This window comes from Rattus norvegicus, chromosome Y (assembly GCF_036323735.1).
Source record: "Rattus norvegicus strain BN/NHsdMcwi chromosome Y, GRCr8, whole genome shotgun sequence".
Taxonomy (NCBI): Eukaryota; Metazoa; Chordata; class Mammalia; order Rodentia; family Muridae; genus Rattus; species Rattus norvegicus.
The window spans coordinates 36,247,997-36,260,782 of NC_086040.1; the positions used below are offsets into that span (position 1 = coordinate 36,247,997).

Sequence of the window (12,786 nt, forward strand, 5' to 3'; positions counted from 1 at the left end):
ATAGACAATGCCAAATGAGTTCCCTCCTGTTCTTATGAACGTATTGAAGTTTAGATTTCACGGTTTCTCAAGAAATTCCTCTCCCTGCCCATCCTCCTGAATCTTATGATTAGCCTGAAGAAAGAAAAATGGTAAAACATCCAAAACTCTGAAGTCTGTCCCTGGGTACACAGGAAGGTAAATATTAGAGAACTGATATCTAATAGGACTACAGAACATCATTTTATAGTCCATGTTGTCCTTTGCTTTACTGATGTCTATTTATCATTTGATGTAGGCAGACAATATTCTTACTGTTGCATTTGCTCTATAGCTGAGCCCCCTTTGTTGCCACAATCATTGCAAAAAATGGAATTGGAAATCAGAATTTTTGAGTACACATTCAGGAATATATATAAAGTCCCCTGTCAAGAAATGTAAAATAAGAAAAGGAAATAGAATATTGATTCAGTTAAAGGTCTGTTTGGTATAAAATGGCCATTGGGAAACAGAGAAAACCTACCACATTAACTGTATATCACACGGTTAGATCTGGGAATAGAATTATTCTCCAGAAGAATTCTCTCCACTACATACTCCTAGATCTTTTCTACACATGCCAAGCCCCTAACTAACTTTCTCCATTCAGATCAGGTAACCAGTAAGGGAGCAAAAGAGAAGTCTCTAGCTTTAGAGAGTTGTAGTACATAAAGGTTTCCACTGTGTCACAGGAGACACACCTGGAAAGGCCACCTTTGAATCTGGTCATAGGAAGGAATATTTAGCAGGTAGCCCATGGCAATTCCAGTGACATCATCATTAGGTCCTCCCTGGAAAATCTTTTGTAACCTGGAGAGCCCTAGCTTCTCTTATGTCACAAGTATTCTCGTGAAAGTAACTACCTCTTAAATATTCCTTCAGTACCTCTAGGGTTTACTAACTGTCCCCTAATTCAGAGTAAACAGCCATTTGTGAGTGATAACAGGAGGATAAAGACATCACAGAAGGGGAGAAGGAAGCTGGCCTTCTATCTTGGTATAAAAAAGGAAGAAATGTGTTGACATGGGAAAGCTCAGTGAGTCCTTGATAGGAGTTGAGGTGGTTGCTGAAGAGATAGCCTTGATCTGAATCTTCCACATATGGGAATCAGGAGCAGGAGCATCTCAGAAGCATCTGGACTTCCCTGCTTGTTATGGTTCCAGGAAGTCAGACAGTTCATATCATTAATTTATTTATTCCATAATCCAGGTGTTGGGAAGGGCAGAATTGTTTTCCTGTGAGGTCATGGCTTTTACTCTTTTTGCCCAGAAGAAAAACGTCCTAAGGAAGAAGGGAAAGACAAATATTGTGTCCTCAGCTCAGAGTAAACTCCATGCTTTGGATTGCTATGGTACAGTTTGTCTCTGACACTGATATCTGCAAGAGAGAAGTGCTACCAAGTTGAGACTTCATCATCACAGTCTTTTCACTAGTATTACTCTGACTACCATTCCCTGAGATTGACCCTTTATATTTCTGAGTCAATAGGTGAATTTAGCTAGCAGTTTTCTTTTCTTTAATTTCTTTCATTTTTTTTATTTTTAAGCAAATTGTATTTCATTTACAAATCGATATTTCTATATTTACATTCCAAATGTCATTTCACTTTCAAGTTTCTGTCCATAAGTACCATAACTGGTACCCTTACCCTTCTTCTATAATGCCTCTTACTGTACCTTGATATTCCCTTGAACTGGGAGTCAAACCTAGGTTGGACCCGGAACTTCTCCTTCCATTTGTGCCCATCGAGGCCATCCTCTACTACATATGCAGTTGAAGCCATAGGTCTATGCATGTACAGTCCTTTAATACTGATTTAGTAACCGAAAGTTCTGGTTCATTCCCATTGCTATAGTTATGGGGATGAAAGCCCCTTCAGATCTTGCATTCCTTTCTCAAAATCTAACACCAAGAGCTCCGTTTTCAGTTCACTGGTTTGCCACTAGCACGCACTTCTGTATTTGACATGCTCTAGCTGTGTGTCTCAGGAAGTATCTGTATCCGGATATTGGTAGCATTCACTTCTTAGGTTCATCATTCTTATCTACTTTGGGTGGCTGATAAATATGTATATGAATTTCCATGTGTATGGAATGCTCTGAATGGGTCTCCTTCACTTTCTTCTCTAAATTCATAGATATTTTTGTTCCCCTTTTAAAAAGGAGCAAAGCATGCACATCTTTGGTGTCCTTCTTAGTTGTCCAGTTTTCTGTGGTCTGTATCTTGGGTAATTTGATCTTTTGTGCCAATATCCACTTTCAGTGATTTCATACCAGGTATGCTTTTCTGTGACTGTTTTTCCTCAGTCAGTATTATATTTTCTAGTGCAATCCATTTGTCTACGAATTTCTTGAAATCATCGCTTTTGATAGCAGAATAGTACAACATTTATCAGAAGTACCACATTTCTGTATCCATTCCTCTGATGAATGCCATTAGGTTTCCTTCAAGCTTCTGGTATCACTGATAAGTCTGCTATTGAAGGAGTTAAAATAAAAACTTCATAAAAACTACAAAAGAACAGCCGATAAGAAGACAGGACAGAACTGGCCTGAGACATGCCCGGCCAAGCCTAAACACAAGGTCAAGCGATTGTTCCAGGAACTAGCAGCCATCATCTCAGCTGAGTCATGGGTCATCCGAATGGGCAAACTCCCTGTTCCGCTATAGTTAATAGTTACGAAATTCCCTGTTCTGCAAATAAAGATAGGACGCTCTCCTACATTGTGAACACTCCAGCCCACACTTACTGCTTGCTGATGAGACCTTGCACCCATTTCCCTTGCTGATATATAAATCAAGCAATCCAGTATAAACACGCTGCATCCCATTGCCTTACCGTATAAAAAGCCTTAAATTTCGAGTCTTGGTGTCGACTCCTCTGTCTCCTGTGTGAGATACGAGCCGTCCCAGAACTCTGATAATAAACTGCCTCGTGTACGTTACATCAAGAGCCGGTCTCTCACATTTCTTGGGGCAGTATCATCTTGCGACTGGAGTGGGGTCTCCCATAAGGGGGTCTTACACTATGAACATAGTTGAGCATGTGTCTTTATTGAATGTTGGAGCATCTTTTGGTTATATGCCCAGGCTAGGTAAATCTGGGCCCTCAGGTAGTGCAATTTCCAATTTTCTGAGGAATCTCCAGACTGACTTCCAGAGTGATTTGTAATCCCACCAAGATAGAAGAAGCTTTCCTCTTTCTTGACATCCTAATCAACATCTGCTGTCTCCTGAGATTCTTATTTCAGCCATTCTTACATGTGTGAGGTGGAATCTTAGGGTTGTTCTCATTTACATTTCATTGATGGCTAAATATGATGAATATTTCTTTAGATGCTTCTCAAATATTTGATTTTCCTCAGTTGAGAATTCTTTGTTCATTTCTGGAACCCAATTTTAACAGGGTGATTTGTCTCTCCGAAGTTTAATTTCTTGAATTCTTTGTATCTATTGAATTATAGCACTCTATCAGGTGTAGGATTGGTATAGAGCCTTTCCCTATCTGATGGTTGCTGTTTTGTCCTAATGACAGTGTCCTTTGGCAGGCAATTTTCTAAGAACTGTGAGTTAGTGAACTAGAACAGGGACTGGCTCCTTCCTGAATTCCCTATGTGTCCTGTAGAGTAATCGGGGGAACTAAAAAACCATGTTCTATCCATGCAAGGCATGCCTATCTACAGTCATGTTCCTAGAGAGACCTATCAGTGATTCTGATGATCTTCCCAGCAACTGTATGGTGATGTACTTTATAGTTTTCATCCAGGCTTCTGTAACTACAGGCTGTGGTGTTGTGAAGCCAAAATACACCATGTGCAGCTGTGAGTAGGCCTGAGGAGACTGACTCCTTGGATTTCTGAAGCATTGCTAAGGGATCCAGAGGAAATCAGCACCCCGTGGTCAACAGAGTTCTGGGAATGCTGACATTCTTGCTTCATCTCTATATGAAGCTAGGTCAAAAGATCACCTGTCAGGTATGTTCTTGAATAACATTCAGTGTGCTAGCATTGGAGTGCAATGAAGTATGATTCAGGAGAGGTGTGTGAAAGAAATGAACTCTTCCACTAGAGATCAGAGAGATGAGCTATTCACATTCAATTGACAGTGTATGTTTCTGGTCTTTGGCTTTGACCACGCAGATCTACTGTCTCATACTTCATTGTTCATATGTCCAAATGGGGGGAAAGCACCACTCACAATTGTTCCCCATCCTTCATCCTATGGGCTTAGATTTTAGTGCAACCCTCCACATCTTATATTATAAATCGACTGTCCTAAATTTCTTCAACATTCACATCTCTATTATTACATTAAGTGTATTTGTGTGTATGGGTATATATATGTGTGTGTTTGTGTGTGTGTGTGTGTGTGTGTGTGTGTGTGTGTGTGTGTCACTGAAAAAAGTCTATGTAAGAAAACTGTAAATTGCGGATGGGGCAGAAACCAAATGCTCTCCCACATCATGACTTTCTAGAAAGAGTAGTATAATCAAAAATAAGAGAATAAACTTGAAAGTAAAACTTGGAGGAAATACCTTAGAATGTCTGCATTATCATTGTGAACTGTGATATTTTACTCTTTGTTGTGTGGCCAGACATGAGGGCTCTGAGGCCAATATGCCTCCTGAGGATCTGAGAATAAACTCAAGGTGCCTGTCAACTCGGTCACATGAAGAATGTGAAAGGAGTGAGAAGACAGTAGCAGGCCATTGTGACATTGCCATCCCACTGGATACATGGAATTGTTGGAAATGACAGAGTGTGAGTCTCATGTCTGAACTTTGACACCCAGCTAGGCAAAGTGTAACCTGTTAGTTCAGTCCTGAGTACCATCCAAAATCCAAGGGTATGATCAAATGAAGCACCATTGAAGATAGATGCTATTCATTGTGAGCTGCATCTCAGGGTATGTGGAAGACCATTCAGCCTCTTGCGACAAGAGAGATCAGAGTAATGAGAGGCAGACAGAAGGGACAAATCAGTGTTTGTTTTTCTGGGCCACCATAACTGCATTTTCCTGGCTAAGGATTTGCTCATGGAAGTCTTGTGTCTCACATTGGTATAGGCCAATCTGTATGAAGTCTCAATATCATAACTGATCCCAGGCTTCTTTCTTAGTTACTAGAATTTACAGGCAGTCCTTCATAATTTGTCTTCTAGAGTCACAAATTCTTTTATGGCTTCATATTGACAAGGCATATTCTTTCATTCTCTCCCTCTGTATGTGTCTTTCTCTGTCTCTCTGTCTCATCTCTCTCTCTCTCTCTGTCTGCATCTCTGTCCTATTTTTCCTCCTTCCTACAACAGTCTTTACTAATGATAACATACTTCATGCCAGTTTATGCACTTGCTTCTCTCATAAACCACATTGTCATCTGAACTTGGTGTCCTCTGGAGAAGTACAAGTACAAACACAGTTGATATCCAACTTACTGGACTATAACTTAAACAGATGGGAAGATGCAAAATATTCAACAACTTCCCACAGTCCTAGGGCCCAAGGAGCATGTATGGAAGGAAAATTTACAGAGATCCAAGAAATGCATGCCAGGCTGCCCATGGGCTGGCTTCTCTTTGCTGGGACTGCCAGCATGAGGAGAAAGGTAACATGGGGCTTTAATAAACTTGTATATTTTAAGAATACCTAGTCTCTTCCCTTACTTTACCCTTCCCTGTCTGGATGTTCCTAATGGATGTTGTACATAAATGTAGTAGTGACAACCTTTCAAGCATATAGAAGTTGTCACATGTGGCACCCAACAAAAGAATTTGAATTTTCTTCCCTGGTTGAACATCCTTATCAGTGATCTACAACATCTTTTTCCCCAAGACTGATGTTTTGTTTGTGTGTGTGTGTATGTGTGTGTGTGTGTGTGTGTGTGTGTGTGTCTGTCTGTCTGTCTGTCTGTCTGCCTGTGTGCATGCCTGCCTGACTTTGTCTCTTTCTGTCTGTTTCTTACACATGATACCTCTCCATAGTTCAGTTTGACTTCTTACTTGTTCATTCCAAGGTTGAACCATCATGTGTTCCGTGAGTGTTTGCTTTTGCTCTCTCAAATTGCACCTGCATTAACCAATGCATCTGTAGCCATACCTGTGAACAGCGGGTCACATCACAAATAGCCACATTGCTAAAATATTTTATTTTTAAGGCTCTGAGCAAAGTTTTTATCTGAATTTACGTAATTTTCCCTTACATTTCATTCCCCCACCCAAACTGTACTACTCTGGATCTTCCCCATGTCTTTGCTTACTTGTGTTTATCTATTTATCTGGTCTACTATGAAGGCATCATCCCAACCCTCCATAATTACTTATTAGGAGCAATGGATGAGGAAATTGGAGAAACTGATCATTTAGTTACAGAAGATGTACCCTTAGAGGGATTAACTGTGTGGAATCATGGCTTCATTGACAGTCATCCTGACCTAAGTTTTCAACTTCCTTTCTTCCTTATCATTTTGAGTGTGCTACCTAAGGTGGGAAAGAACCATTTCGGGGCTTTGTGTGAAAATTGAGTATTTAATATCCACACATGAAGGTGGGAAAGAATTCAATAAATCAGTGACATCTCTGTCTTTAGAAGGGAGACTGATTAAAAGTCTTCCCTTGTGTCTTAGATGAAGCTCCTGGAAAGGGCAGCTTGGCTTTTTGATTTGAAGAAGATATAGTTAATGGGTTGTTATGTGCTCTTGAAGGGAACCCTCCTCTGGATACATTATTGTATGCTGGAATTACCATGGTATTCTCTGTGATGTCACTAATGTTATGGAAACAGAAGCTGCCCTCGTGCATTTAGTTAGTATTTATTGGTTTACCCAGAGACATGTTTTTCAGGATGATCAAGCTATTTACAAAGAAAACAGAGAGCATTGAGCACAAGAGAGAGAAGAAGACGAAATTAGGACATTTTTCTTGTTATAAAAGTGAAAAAATTAAACGATCAGGTGTAAACCAGAGAGAGTAAACTCTGGACTGGTGTTCAGGAGCTTCCTGGAGAAGTTGGGCTTGGGTCACGCCTTCTAGGATTAGGACTAATGATCTGAAACCTCTGGATTCTTAAAGAAGCGACCCAGAGTCAAGAATATCTGATGAATGTTTGGCAGACAGCCAGCAATTGACAACCATGCAGTGGGTCTGTTATGAGTTCCTAAGTTTCACTCTCAGTGAGAAAGAAAGCCAATAGGAGCCACAGGGATAAAAACTTTGACTCTCAGGGAAGAGTATTGGACTTAATCTTCAGAGGCCTCCTGTACATGTCATTGACATGTTATGACAAGAACAGAGAGTGTGATACTCCCCTGGATATGTTTAAAGATATCAGAATCATTTGTTTTGAACATACATGATTAGGGCTTGGTGATCCAAAGCACTATGGAGTCCAGGGTTTACCTGTATATATCTAACAATCATGGCTGGGAGCAGGAGAGTAGCTAATAGATCTTGAAGAGAGCTTTCCTCACCTTTCAGTGCTTCAAAGTATCTGTAGATTTCCCCTTTCCTCATGCTTCTTTTTGGGGACATAGCATGTTTTATCCTATGACTGGGCTGCTGTTCTTGTGGTTCCCTTGTGTTTTACTACAGGGTCTGCTAGAAAGGCAACATCCCAACCTCCTATCATCAATGAGCAAGCAGAGCAGATTAAGAAGTTGGAGAAACCTGACTATTGAGCTCCAGAAGAAGACCTGTGAGTTGGGTAAACTCTCAGAGATACTGACTCATTGAACCAACAGGATTTGAGTAAATGATAGCCATTACGCCCACTTCTTTTTTGACAGTCTTGACCTCTCTGTGTTAACCCCAGTTTTCTCACATACAAAGAAACTGGAACTCCAACCTCCTCATGCACAAACTAAATTTCTTATGTGACTCTCAGTGGAAGAAATGAAGTCAGGATAGGAGTGTGACGGGAAGCTATTTCATTTATCAGAACAACAGAAGCTATAGTTTGAATAACATTCCTGGGTTTCAGCAAGTAATTAGTGATCTCTCTTCCAGGATTTGAATAGCTAGAGAATGCATTTTCTGTCCTCAGAGGAACAGGGAAAGCTGGGCAGCTACAGTAGCACAGTAACTGAGACTTATATAAGTGAACTTTTATTTATTTATTTATTTATTTATTTATTTATTTGTTTATTCATTTATTTAAGAGATTTAAATTATTTGATTTTTGTAAATATACTGTAGCGGTCAGACTCACCAGAAGAGGGCATCAGATGCCACCTTAGACGGTTGCATGCCATGATGTGTTTAATGGGAATTGAACTCAGGACCTTTGAAAAACAGTCACTGTTCTTAAATGCTGAATAACCTAACCAGCATAAACTACATTTTATTATTATTATTATTATTATTATTATTATTATTATTATTATTATTATTATTATTCTGCAACTATAAACAGATCAAGACTTACCCTCCTCCAATGCTCTTCCCACTACCCTGTCTCAAGAAGAACCTACAAAAAAGAAAGACACAATTATAGCTGCCCCTTGACCCCAGCACTAAATGAAGAAAAATTTTACTTTTTCTGAACTATGTAGATTTTCTGTTGACTGGGCTCATAGCTTGATACTTGAAATCTGGTAGACTACGCAAAGTGGATCTGCTTTTGGAGGAATTTGCTTACCTTGGAGGAGTTGGAAACAGTGAACAAGGATTGATCCACCACCTAATCCCTTGCTGAGAACAAAGTCTACTCTTCACAGCCTGGTAACTTGGTAAGCAGGCTAAGCAGGCATGTCTAACAAGCCAATACATGTGGGTAAATGTTTGTCCATTGGGTACATAGGGGGAGAATTTCATTGACTAAGATGAATATATCCCTTGTCCACTAAGTTCTTATCACATTCAAGGAAACTTTGATTCATTTTGTCTACCTGGGTCCCACAAACATTCTCATTCTCAATGCATTTCTTCACTGATAGGACCCTTGAGGGAACTGAGGGTGCTAGAGAAAACAATGGACAACAAAATGCTACATTGTAGAAATCAAGGCCTTCTAATAAGAAACACTTCTGTGTAGCTGTAAATTTAGCAGGAGGGAAAATTGCAACCAACATCTGATAATTAAGCTGATATCAGATACACAGGCCTTTTGACTAACTATACAATGATGGAAAGAAAGCATCAAAAATTATCATGAGATACAAAAAAAGACTTAAAAATGAGTCAGAACTCTGTCACCTAATACTAAGTGGTCCCAGTGAGGGTCACAAATGACATGAAGTGTATTTGCTTGAGCCACAGATACTCTGTTGGATCCTCAGATGTACAGATGTGTTTGAAAATCTGTCACAGAAGACTGTATTGATATCATACACTAGTTTAGAGAGACCATATCCAAAAGTATAGTATTCCTTCTGCAGTACAGTGTTGAATCTTCTTCACATCACACATTTGTACGTGAGGCTGAAATTAATGTTCTACATAGATGAAAGCATTCCCTCAATCCTTGTCTCAGCAATTTGTTTTTTTTTTAATTTGGAAAATGGCTGAGTATTCTGCAGTTTCACACCTGAACTGCAGTGACTGTACCTGAGACTGTATATGTAGAAGACATCTGAGTTGTAGTTGACATTTTTAGCCAGGTTTGTCTCCCCATGATCACTTGGGCCTGAATAAGCATGCATAGACATATTGTAGCTAAGGGAATCATGTAGTAGCCAAAACATTACAGGATCAGACTTCTATAAATATTTTTCTTTTACACAGGTCAAGGACTGTGTATCAATGGCTGTGTATCATGGGTTATAGATATTACACCATCACTAGATGATAATATATCAAGAAGAATTCCTTATGGCTTCACAGATTGATCTAAGTATCCCCACACAATTCTCAGCCAGGAGGGACAAGAAATCACTTAACGTTGAAACTTACAATAATCTGATGTTATTGTATGTGGACTGTTAATACATAATTAAAAACCACCTAAAAAGCACATGCATATATTCAAGATGCTATCCAAAATTTTTCCAGAGGCTTTTCACAACCTATATTTAGCACAGAGGGATTGATTCCCCAATTCACATATTCTGATCAGAAGCATTGAGTATTAGGAAAACTATATTAGAACTCACTTGTGTATCACATGACAGTATAACTAGGTAGTCACAGCAAACATGACATTCAGGAAGCATATCCTGAACTTGCCAACAGTAAAGGGAGTGCATTTAGCTGATGAAGTCTGGACATGAATCTCAAATGTCCAAAATACCAGCTGGATTAGCATTTACAGAACAATAAATCTTAATGATTTTCGGGCAAAATTCGAATCTAAATACTCCAAAAAATATTTATCATTCAGCTCTGAGTCCCTAAGGAGAGATTAATGGTGGATATTATGAATTTAATCTGTACCCCAGAGATATCAGTAACTGGTATAATTTGAAGTGATTAGATATGTTAAAGAGGCATACAAAAGAAAGAAGTTCATGCTATCTTTGAACAAGTGTGCTTCTCAAACATGTAGCACGAGTTAATGTGGAGTGACCTACACACACACACACACACACACACACACACACACACACACACACACAAACTACAAATAATTGACTCGCTTTGTTCTGTGTGTGGCACGCTGGATTTATCCAAGATATCAGCTGCGTGCTCCACAAGTAAGTTACACCCAACGTCAATGAAAAATTTAGAATTCCTCTTCCTTTCTTGAGAAAGCATTCTGTATATGAGTAATGGTTACATTTCAATGTTTAAGAAGGATGACTTAAAAAAAAAACAACTGAATCTGACTTTAAACAAGCATTTCAGAGATGTCTAGTGAATCAATTTGATTTTATGGACACAGTTGCTCAGTTCTCATGATTGAAGGACATAACTCTGTAGGGACAATCAGAGGTTCAACAATTCTTCAAGTTGAAAAACCTAAGAAACTATTTTGGCAACAGCTAAATTCAAAATGGAGAAACTTGTGCTTGGGTAAAGTCCAGTACCTAATATTTAAATGAAACAAAGTTATTTTAGATAGCCTTTTAATGGACATCATTCTGAGGAGATAATTGAGCCTTAGTAATTAATGCTTGTGTGCTTACATGGTTAGTTTGTATACAAGTTTACAGAAACCTTGTCACTGAAAGGAGTCTATGTAAGAAATATATGAACTGTGGATGGGGAAGCATCCAAATGTTCTCCCACAACATGACCTTCTAGAAAGAGTAGCATAATCTACAATAAAATAATACACTTGAAAGTGAAACTTGGAGGAAAAGCCCTGACATGGCTACATTATCACTGTTAACTGTGACATTTTTCTCTCAGCTTCTGTGGCCAGACATGAAGGCTCTGAAGCAAAGTTGCATCCTGTTGATCTGTGAATTAGCTGATAGAGGCTATCAACTTGGTCACATGAAGCATATGAGAGGTTTGACAAGACAGTATCAGGCCATTTGTGACACTGCCCATCCAATGGAAACATGGAAGTTTTGAGAATCACAGAGTGGAGTCTCATGTCTGAACTTTGACACCCAGGTAGGCAAAGTGTAACCTGTCAGTTAGCTTCTTGAGTACCATCCACAATCCAAGGGTAGGCTCAGATGAAGCACCGTTGAAGATAGATTTTGTCCCTTGTGAGCTGCATCTCAGGGTATGTGGAAGACCATTCAGCCTCCTGTGACATGTGAGATCAGAGTAATGAGAGGCAGACAGAGGGGACAAATCTGTGCTTTTTTCTGGACCACCATCACTGCATTATCCAGTCTAAGTATTTGCTAATGGAAGTTTAGTGTCTCCCATTGGCATATGCCAATCTGTATGAAATCTGAATAGAACAACAGACTCCAGGATTCTTTCTTAGTTACAGGGATTTACAGATAGTCATTTATACCTTGTCTTCTAGATTCACAAATTATTTTCTGACTTCACATACACAAGGTATAGTATTCTTTCACTCTCGCTCTCTGTATGTGTCTTTCTATATTTCTCTGTCTCATCTCTTTTCTCTGTCCGTCTTCCTCTCTCACCTATTTTTCAGCTTTCCTACAACAATATTTACTAATGATAACATATTTCATGTCAGTTTATGCACTTGCTTCTCTCATAAACCCAAATGTGATCTGAACTTGCTGTCTGCTAGAGAACCACAATTAAAAATAGAATTGTTGTCCTGATCTACTAGACTAGAATATAACAACTGAGAAGATGTAGAATATTCATAAACTACCAACAAGCCTAGGGTCCAAGGACCATGTATGGAAGGAAAATTTTCAGAGATCAAAGAAATGCATGCCAGGATGACCATGGACTGGCTTCTCTTTACAGGGGCTGCCAGCATCAGGAGAAAGGTAACATGGGGCTTTAATAAACATGCATCATTTAATAATTCCTAGTCTCTTCCCTTATTTTACACTTCCCTGTCTGTATTTTCCTAGTGGATGTTGTACTTAAATGTAGTAGTGCCTGCCTTTCAGGAGTATAGAAGTTGTCACATGTGGCACCCAAACGAAGAATTTGATTTTTCTTCCCTGGCAGAAGCTCCTTACCAATGATCTACAACATTGTATTCCCTATGTCTGCTGCTTTGTTTTGTGTGTTTGTGTGTGTGAGTGTGTGTGTGTGTGTGTGTGTGTGTGTGTGTCTGTGTTTGTATCTGTCTGTCTGTCTGTCTTTGTCTGTCTCTTTCTTCCACATGATACCTCTCTATACTTCAGTTTGGCTTCTTAATTGCTCATTCCAAGATTGACCCATCATGCTTTCTCTGAGTGTTTGTTTTGATGACTCAAATTACACCTGTGTTAATCAATGCACCTTT

General features: G+C 39.2%; 1 long non-coding RNA gene across 1 annotated transcript; it reads left to right on the top strand.

Moving 5' to 3' along the window:
* Nucleotides 1-6,408: 6,408 nt before the first annotated feature.
* On the top strand, nt 6,409-12,470 carry LOC134484251 (uncharacterized). Its single transcript, XR_010061666.1, has 4 exons — nt 6,409-7,704; nt 8,561-8,737; nt 11,298-11,507; nt 12,297-12,470. It is a non-coding gene; the product is annotated as an uncharacterized LOC134484251 (long non-coding RNA).
* Nucleotides 12,471-12,786: the final 316 nt, after the last annotated feature.